Raw genomic sequence first — 10,142 nt, 5'->3', positions numbered from 1 at the left:
TTTTTCAATTATACAAACTAATAAGTTCCCCCCCACCAAATTTTTTTTTGAGACAGGGTCTCACTTTGTAGTCCAGGCTGGCCTTAAACTTTTGATCCTCCTGCTTCAGCCTTCCTATTGCTGGGATTACAGGTGTGTGCTATCATACCCAGTTTAAAAAAATTTTTAAAAAATCATACCCGCTTTAAAAAAATTACTAGATAGTACATACTGGTAAAGCAACAAGGTATTTGGTATAAGTGAGAATCCTGTTTTGGCTTTAAACTAAGTTTATGCAGCTTGGACATGTTCACAATCACACCAAAGTTTTAACAACAGTCTGGTTTTTTTTTGTAGCTAGAAATTTCAATCTTTACGTCCATCAGAACACTCTTTAACTCAGATTTATTTCATATGTTTTAAAGTCTGAGCCTTAAGTACATTTCATTGGAAAGCACATGTCATAGGCCCCCTCCCTAGCTGAGGTTTGGAAGGCTCACCAAGAGGAGTTGCTGCTGGACAGGAGTTGCCACAGCTGTGGACTGGCTGGGACTCCTGTCAGGTCTGGGCTGGCCGAGGGACTGAGAGCCCAAGGGGACTTATCTGAACAAATGCTGCAAAGGGAGTCACTCACCCATTGCGGGGGGTTGGGGCGGGGGAGGCATACCTAACAATAAGGAAGGGGAAGTGAGCTATGTTTTCGATAAGGGATTTCTTGATATAAAACGCTTTCTCTCTGCCCTTCTCTTTGATGTCAGTGCTGGTAAAAGGAAAGGAACACGCTACTGAATGAAAAGACCAGTTGTGTGGGTTTTTTTGGCAGTACAGGGGTTTGAATTCAGCACCTCACATTAGCTAGGCAAGGGCTCTACCACTTGAACCCTTCCGCCAGCCTCAAATCCCTCTTTAGTTCTGGACCTCTTCCTCTCTTTCCTCTCATTAGATTTATACTCTCTATTTAAGGCATCTTTCCAATTTGACATGCTCTAAAATGTCTCACAAGGTCCTGAAGAAAAGAATCTCATAGTTCCTTAATATCTTGAATGCGCCAATACACCACAGTTATTTATCTTTTTTTTTTTTTTTTTTGCAGTACTGGGGTTTGAACTCAGGGCTTGCAATTAGAGCCACTCTGTCAGCCCTTTTCGTGATGGATATTTTTTGAAATAGGAGCTTTTGAACTATTTGCCTGGGCTGGCTTCGAACCATGATCTTCCTGATCTCTGCCTCCTGAGTAGCTAGGATTACAGGCATGAGTCACCAGTGCCCGGGAGTTATTTATGTCTATGTCTTTCACCTCTGAGCTCATGCTCTGCTCATTTATGGAGCTCACAGGCTTGGTACATTCTGTTTTCCTTATGGTATCTAAGCACTACCCATAACTCGCCTTTATTCACTCCAGCACAGATCTACGAGCTCTCCATGTACCAACTCATCTAAAACACTGGTGTTAGTCAGCTTCCTATCACTATAACAAAGTACCAGAGACCGTTAACTTAGGTTTATTTGGGCTCACGGTTTCGGAGGAGCCAATTCATGATCAGTTGGTCTTGTTGCTTTGGGCTGTGGTAAGGTAACACGCCATGGTGGGTGGAGAAGGTGTGGTAGAGCAAAACTGCCTCCTTGATGATCCATGGAGCAAAGGGGAGCGAGGAAGAGAATGAGGCCGGACCATCTCCTTGAAGGGTACACTCCCAATGACCTAATCACTTCCTGCTAGGTCATACTTCCATCAGATTCTACCACTTCCTAAGAATAACACCTTAGAGCCCAAGCCTGGAACACATGGGCTTTCCCATGGAGATTTCAGATCCAAACAATAGCTGTTGCCATTACAACCCCAAGTTTATAGCTGCAGAAATTGAGAGATGATATAAATTGCTCACCGTCACAAAGTTACAAAGTAACAAAACTTGGATTTATATCCAGAAAGTCTGCTTCCAGAAATCAGACTCTCAACTATCAGGAGAAACACATATAATTGCTATCAATCTTATTTATTTATTTTGGCAGTACTGGGGTTTGAACTCAGGGCCTCACTACACAGGTGCTCTACCACTCGAGCCACTCCATCAGTCCTTTTTTGTGAAGGGTGTTTTTGAGATAGGGTCTTTGGAGCTATTTGCCTGGGCTGGCTTTGAACTGTGATCCTTCTGAGTAAGTAGGGTTACAGGCGTGAGTCACCAGTGCCTGGCCCATCAATCTTAACTGCTGTATTTTTTTGGAGAAACTGGAGATTTGTTGAACCACACCCCGGACATGGAACTCTGCAGATTTTAAGCATTATCATGCCAGGAGTGGTGGCTCACGCCTGTAATCCTAGCTACTCAGGAGGCAGAGATCAGGAAGATCACGGTTCCAAGCCAGCCCAGGCAAATAGTTTTCATGACCCTATCTCAAAAGTACCCAACACATTGCCAGGCGCTGGTGGCTCATGCCTGTAATCCTAGCTACTCAGGAGACAGAGATGAGAAGGATTGCCGTTCCAAGCCAAGCAAATAGTTCGGGAGACCCTATTTCGAAAATACCCATCACAAAGAGGGCTGGCAGAGTGGCTCAAGACAAACTCCCTGAGTTCAAACCCCAGTACCCCCCCTTTAAAAAAAAACCTAAAAAATTATAAAAATGGCTGAAGTCAACCTTAAAATACATTCTCTTTTACTCACCTGATGCCCATAGCATTGGCTGTGGTGGCCACGTGGCTATTCCTTTATACCTGAGATGTTTGCTCTCACGTGTTTTGGTGCTGGCAATGTTTATTGTTATTTTTAGCCACATCTAACTTGACAACTAAGTAAGTTTAAGTGTTTAGTGACCTAATTGTTTCCAAGGCATTCAACTTAGTTTTCACGGAAACATTTTCCCTTCTTTTTGTTTTTGAACTCAGGGCTTCACGCTTGCAAAGCAGGTGCTGTACTGCTTGAGCCACACCTTCAGTCCATTTTGCTATGGTTATTTTGGAAATGGGGGTCTCTTGAACTATTTGTTCACGCTGGCCTCGAACTGTGATCCTGTGTGCTCTCAGCCTCTTAAGTAGCTAGGATTATAAGTGTGAGCCATTAGTGCCTGACTACTTTCTCTCTCTCTCTCTTTTTTTTCACTCATTATATTGTAGCATATATATATATATATATATATATATATATATATATATACATATATATACATATATACATTTTTTTTTTTTCTGAATACAGGGTCCTGCTATGTAGCTCAGGCTGGCCTCAAACTTACGACCCTCCTGCCTCAGCTTCCTGATTGCTAGGATTACAGTATGCACCACTATGCCTGGCTTTTGGCTAATGTGATTTAAAATAAATTATATAATAAGCTGAATGTAAATGCATATGTCAAACTGAAAAGTTACCAAACTAGGAAATCCATTCTTGAGGGCCACTTCTGCCTAATGTCATTGTGATCGAATATTAGACACTGCTTACCTTAGGAGATCACCAGTGTCGAAGCCAGGTGGCTCAACAGATATATTTTGCTTAACAGAGGGAGAGAAACTGAGGACCAATTAAAGAGCCCAAAGCAGTTCAGGCCTTTCATTAAAAATTGACAGAAATGCAAAGGAATGAAAAGTCTCACCCCTTGAAGAGTTTGGTATCAAAATGATAGCAAGACTACATCAGCAGTGACATCAGCTGTGAGCTTTTGGGTTTTTGCTGTCATCTTTACTTAGTCTGAGGATTTAAGCATTAAATCAGTTTGCCTAGAAATCTCACCTACAAATAGGCTAGGATGAATTCAAGACACAAAAGATAGGAATAGTATTTTTTGAATGGCATATTTTAGATAAATCTAATCATGCCTTTTACAACCAACGCACATACCTCATTCATAGTGATACCACACCGAACAAAGGTCCAGAGACTAACGAGATAGAAAGAATGAATACGCTTTGGAATTTCTTTCCAAACAGAAAGTAAATACAGTTGAACAATCAAGAGAGCTTGTGGTATTTTTCAGATATGGGCTAAATTCAGTTTGGCCTGTTATCTGCACTCTCAGAGTGAAGTGTCCCAATTCACAAGAGGGTGTGGGGAAGGAGCCTCAGTTTACTGTAATTTTGGAGAAGAATCAAGTTGGAAAATTATTTTTCCCATTCTAAAGTTAATTTTGGTTTTTGAGGACCCTGGGGTTTCTGGGGACATTGAGGCAAGGCATGGCTTGTTTTGTCTTCACCTTGCAGTTATGGTGATTAGCTAGTAGTTTTTTGAAAGTCATAGAAGAGGGTTGCTTTTGTCAGCAAGCTATCAGAAATAGCCTGTTGATTAACCCCGGCTCAAAGTCTGATGTTTAACTTCTACAAGGAAACGTTTGCAGGTCACGGTGGTCCTCAGTAAGTTTTACATTCCACTTTAGTTGGAGAGGGAGAGGAATGATAGGGAAACTACACATGCGATCAATGTATAGTTCCCTGCGTTTTTTAAGCATTAAAGTGAATTAAAACTATAGCTCTTCAATTCTAAATTATAACTCATACTCATTTCAAGAGAAATGTTTATAACTTTTTGAATTTCAATATGAAACCATGATTTTGAAATTAAAAAGTTTGCAGCCAAAAACTATAAGAGCTTTACAAGGCTTTTAAAACATTTTAAGTTAACTTGTTAATTTTCTAACAAATAGTAGGAATCAAAATTTTCTAGTAGTTGCTAGATTTCTGGAAATAATTACCTGCCAGGAGATTAACACACCTCAGTTAGTTGGTGGCCCAGATCTGTGCTATTGTTCATTAGGAGAGGGTTATTCATTTGGTTGGGACCCCCCAAACCAAACAAAGAGACCCTTGGTGGATATTCAGGTGGACTCCAAGCACAGAGAAAAGGGATTGCCTCATTTCCTCAAGGCTCAACTTTGATCAGTGCTGTGTGGCCAAGTTAAAAAGTTCAATGGAATTTTAAACAAAGCTCGACTGGCATTTTAGAAACCACCACCAAACATTCACCAGCTAAGAAGAAAGTAGCAAGATAGTCTGAGTGAGATGGGAATTTATTAAGGAAATTCACTACCTTTACCACGCTATCCATCTACTCTCAAGACTGGTGCATATTTTACAAATAATAAACTGTTCATTTTGGCACGCCTGGATTCACACAGCCATAAAGGTTTTTTGTTTGTTTGTTTGCTCATTTTGTTTTTTCAGACAAGTTCTCTGAAAGTGGCTCAGGCTGGCCTTGAACTCATATCTATTTTCCTCTGCCTTCCAAGTTCTGGGAATACAGAAGTGTACCACTCTGCCTGTCCCTAATAACATCTTGAATTTGCAAGATGCTGGGATGTAACAGTAAAGTGATTGACAAGGATCCTGCTCCCATAGGACTTTTATTCTGATGGAGGAGGCCGACTATAGGCATATTTTTAAGACATATGATTTGAGAGCCTGGCATACTATTGTATGCCTATAATCCCAACTATTCAGGAGGCTGAGACAGGAAGATTGCTTGAGCTCGTGAGTTCAAGACCAGCTTTGGCAAGATAGCAAGTTCCAGTGTTGAGAAAAAAAATGTGGGGTTTTTTTTTGAAGGAAATAGAAAAGAACAGAGGGGAACTAATTAGAAAATGTGATTAGAGAACTGTTTGGGCTGGGAAATTTTAATGTGAGACCTAATAGATGAAAAGAAGCCATCCCAACCTAATGGGAAGCATATAGACAGAAGCAATGCAGGTGCAAAGGCCCTGCGAGGCAAAGGACTTGCGTGCTATCCAAAAACTGACAGAAGGGCTGTGTGACTAAAGCCTCAGAACCAGGGGACCGTGGCATGAAACAAGGGCAGAGAGCTCGGCAGGCACAGACCACAAAGGGCTTCTTTCCTCATTTATGACCACGACTCATAGTAGGACATGTATTTTACATCTTAGTACTCAAATAAAACAAAATGCTACATAAAAACCTGCCCTTATAATGTGTGATACCTATGATAGTGTCTCTCCTGTTAAATCTTAATTTATTTTATTTTTTGCAGTGCTAAAGATTAAACTCAGAGTCTTGCATATGCTACCAAGCTACATTTCTAGCTCTTTTTTTTTTTTTTTTTGGAGATAGAATTTCACTAGGTAGCCTAGCTGACCTCAAACTGACCTTCTGTCTCCTCTTCCCAAGTGCTGGGATTACAGGTACACCCCACCCTACCTAGTACAACAATTCAATTTTAAAATGCTGATCATTTCCCTTAAATTGACTTATTGACCAACTTGTGAATTTTTGCAAAAACATAGATAAAGGTCCTTGTAGACTAGGGCAGAGAGTTTGGGAAAGCATTGGAAGTCTTTACAAAAGAAAGAGCATGATTTATAAATGAAAACATCATTTTAGCTGTTGTAAGAAGAATGGATTACAAAATTAGGAGCAGGAGGGTCAGTTCTGGGATTATTGCAGAAGCCCAGGAGAAGGAGGATGGTAGCTTGACCTAGGGTGAGGGCAACCAGGGATGTGCTCAGACTCAGGATGTCTGTCAGAGAAAGAACCAACTGGGCATAGTGATGGATTAGATGGTCGGCTGAAGAGAAGGAAGGCGTCAAGTGTTTAGTTGCAGGTTTCTGGGTTTAATAGCTGAGAGAATGATAGTGCTATTTGTTAGGATGAGGAAGAGTGGAGTAAAGTTGAATATGTAGTAGAAAATTATAAAGTCCCATTTTAACTATGCTATGTTTGAGATGACTGAGTCATCTAAGCAGCTCATTATTCAATTGGGATTCAGAGAAGAAAGCTGAAGATAATAAAATTAAGGTCTAAAATGAACAAATGGTATTAAAAATTATTAGCCGTGCTTTGGAATCAGCCTACGTGTGCAAGAAATGTTGAATAAAGAAAATATGGTATATATTACGCCATGGAGTATTACCCAGCCCTAAAGAAGAATGGGATGATGTCATTTGCAGAAAAATTGATGGAACTGGAGATCATCATGTTGAGTGACATAAGCCAGACTCAAAAGGCCAAATATGCATGTTCTCACTCATATGTGGAATCTAGATCTAAAATGACAATGATAGTGGGGCAGGAGTGTAAACGGGAGACTGCGGGATGTCATCAGGAGGGTAGAGGGGAAGAGAGGGTACTGAAAGGTGAACACTAACCAAGCACATTCTATGTGCATATGAAGACAGCTAACAAAAATACTGTTTGAAAAGTGAGGGAGACAAGGGTTAAGGGAGTATACTAGAAGCATGTATGGAAATACCACCTTGGATTATTATTTATGCTAATAAGATTTTTATAAGTTTGTGTTGAAGTTTTAGCAAGGATTTAGTTTAGTATAACAGGATAAAGTATGGACGGGGTGAGGAGTTGGGGGAGAAAGAGAAACATTTTCTGTTCCCTATGCAGGAAATGGGAGCAAAGACTCCAGTATTTTTATTAGTGTACATTAAGTGTACATGGGGGTTTCACTGGATATATGTATATATACACACACACACACACACACATGTGTAGTGTAGTGTGCTTTTATCAAATTCACCCCACCAATATTATTGTTTCTTAACCCCTGTCCCTCCCCGCTTTTTAACAGTTTTTAGTGTTTCATTTTGCTATTTTCACATATATATATATAAATGTACTTCACCCCCCTCCTGTCAAAATAAACGCATGGGATTTAAACCTATGAAAATGAATGGGAGGTTCTAGAGAAATGTGGAGAGAGAGGAAAGGAAGGGCTCAGGAAGGACTTCAGGGGCCAGGTTAGAGGTGGGACATGCGGGATTAGGAGGAGCCTTGCTGGAATGTGAGCTATGTGCAACGCCCTTGAAGCCAGGAAAGCAGTGTGTCCAGGGGGGAACCAAGCCCTCTGAGAACAGGCGACTTGTCTGGCACCATGCAGGCCTTTAGTAACCTTGACAAGGCTGTTCCAATGTGGTTGAAGGGACAAAACCTGGATTAGAACCTATAACCTATAAATTCCACCTCTAAGTTTGTAACAAATAAGAAACTCCTGCATGAGTGCACCAAGAGAATTCCACACAAGAATTTCATTACTGCTTTGGTCACTGGGACAAGAAACTCGATCTTTGGGAGAATGGATAAATTGTGATATATTCACAGAACAGCCGTGAAAATGCATTGCTTTGACATAAGTACACTTTACAAATTTGTGTTGTCCCAAATCAAACAACAACAACAAAAGTCACAGAAGAATACCTGTAGTATGATTTCATGTACATAAAGTTCAAAAAATGAGAAACTAAGCAATACATTGTTTAAGTAGACATGCCTGTTCCTGAACAAACTGAACATTTGTGTGCAACTGAGAATGAACAAGAGTTCATACTAGGCAAGACATTAACTTGCCTTCATGTACCCAACATGTTCATGCTCGGGCCTAATTTTCATCCAGGTACTGATCAGATATTGGTTAAGCTTTTACAGAAAGTGAGTGTATTATGAGTAAAACACCCAGATGGGTTACCTCCTTTTAACCTAAAATGCCTAAGTACAGCTTGCTACAATGAAGCATCTTCCAAACCATGGTTAGGAATAAAAGAGATGGTCTGTTTTGAAAGATTTAAGTTAAAATAAAACTTAAGATTTCTAAGTTAATAAAACTTTCTATGAGTGTTTTTTTTTAAATAGGCCCATAAAAATCTCAGAGCTGATATGTCTCTTTATATATCTTCATATATAAATGTGTATGTGTATGTGTGGTACTGGGGTTTGAACTCAGGGCCTTCACCTTGAGCCACTCCCCCAGCCCTTTTTTGTGATGGGTTTTTTCAAGATAGGATCTCTTGAACTATTTGCCCACTGGCTTCAAGCCATGATCCTCCTGATCTCTGCCTCCTGAGTAGCTAGGATTGCAGGCATGAGCCACCAGCGCCCAGCAAAAAAGTTTTTGTTGTTGTACTAGGATTTGAAGTCAGGGCCTTACCTTACTAAGCAGGTACTCTGCCAATTGAGCAACTTTGCCAGTCCAGGCTTTTTTTTTTGGCAGTACTGGAGTTTTGAACTCAGGACTTGCAATTGCAAAGCAGGTGCTGTACCATGTGAGTCATTCCACCAGCCCAAAATTTTTATATTACCTTAAATTAGTTATACAAAGGGGTTTCATTATGATATTTATGACATGCATACAATATATTTTGGTCAAATTCACAGTCTATATTACTTTCTTAACCTCCCTCTTACTATTAAATAGTTTTTAGTGTTTCCCTTCTGTTCCCTTCCCTTCCCTTCTCTCTCTCTCTCTCTCTCTCTTTCCCCCGACTCCCTCCACCTGCTAGGCAAGCCCTCTACCACTGAGCCACCTCTCCAGCCCTTTAGTGTGTTTCATAACAATATTTTCACACACACACACACACACAATTTATATATATATATGTGTGTGTGTGTGTATATACATATTTGTACCTTGATCATATCCCATCACCCTCTCCTTCCCTGTCCCCCTTCTGCTAGTTTTTCCCCACAATCACCCTGTAGTAAATTTCTTTTTTTCAAACACAGTTTTTACTTATGAATATATGAATATAATATACTGTGACTACATAGTATATTATAAATTGTTAGCCCTAATATAGAAAACTTAAAAAATCAAATCCTACAAATCATCCACAATTTCAACGCCCAACGTAATCTTTTATTTTAATGAACATTTTCAGTATGTTTTCACCTCAATATACTTTTATTAATGTATACTTTCATTAATGATTTTCATTAAATGACTTTCATTGCATTACACACGTAGACACACAAAATGAATTATTTCTTGCTTATTTTTTTTTCCCTCAAATAACTTGCTGGTCTTTTTATGATTCTTCTAGTGGTTGCTCTAGAGATTATTGACTCTTTTCATTTTTTATTACAAAATACACAAAACACAAAATTTACCATTTGAACCATTTTTAGGCATGCAGTTCAGTGACATTAAGAACTCACTGTCCTCCTTCCTGCATCTCCTGAGTTCTGATATTGTGGGTTTGTGCTACCATATCCAGCATATCACATTTATTTTTAAGGTTATTTTCATTGGATGTAGAATTCTAGGGGGGCAGATTTCTCTCTATCACTTTACTTATTATTATTATTATTTTTTGGCAGTACTGGGGTTTGAACTCAGGGCCTTGTGCTTGCTAAGCAAACACTCTACCACTTGAGCCACACCCCCAGCTCTTTTGCTTTGTTATTTTTTGATAAAGTCTCAAGTTTTTGCCTGAAGCTG

The sequence above is a fragment of the Castor canadensis genome, chromosome 11 (genome assembly GCF_047511655.1).
Source record: "Castor canadensis chromosome 11, mCasCan1.hap1v2, whole genome shotgun sequence".
NCBI lineage: Eukaryota > Metazoa > Chordata > Mammalia > Rodentia > Castoridae > Castor > Castor canadensis.
This window is presented reverse-complemented; position numbering follows the sequence as displayed.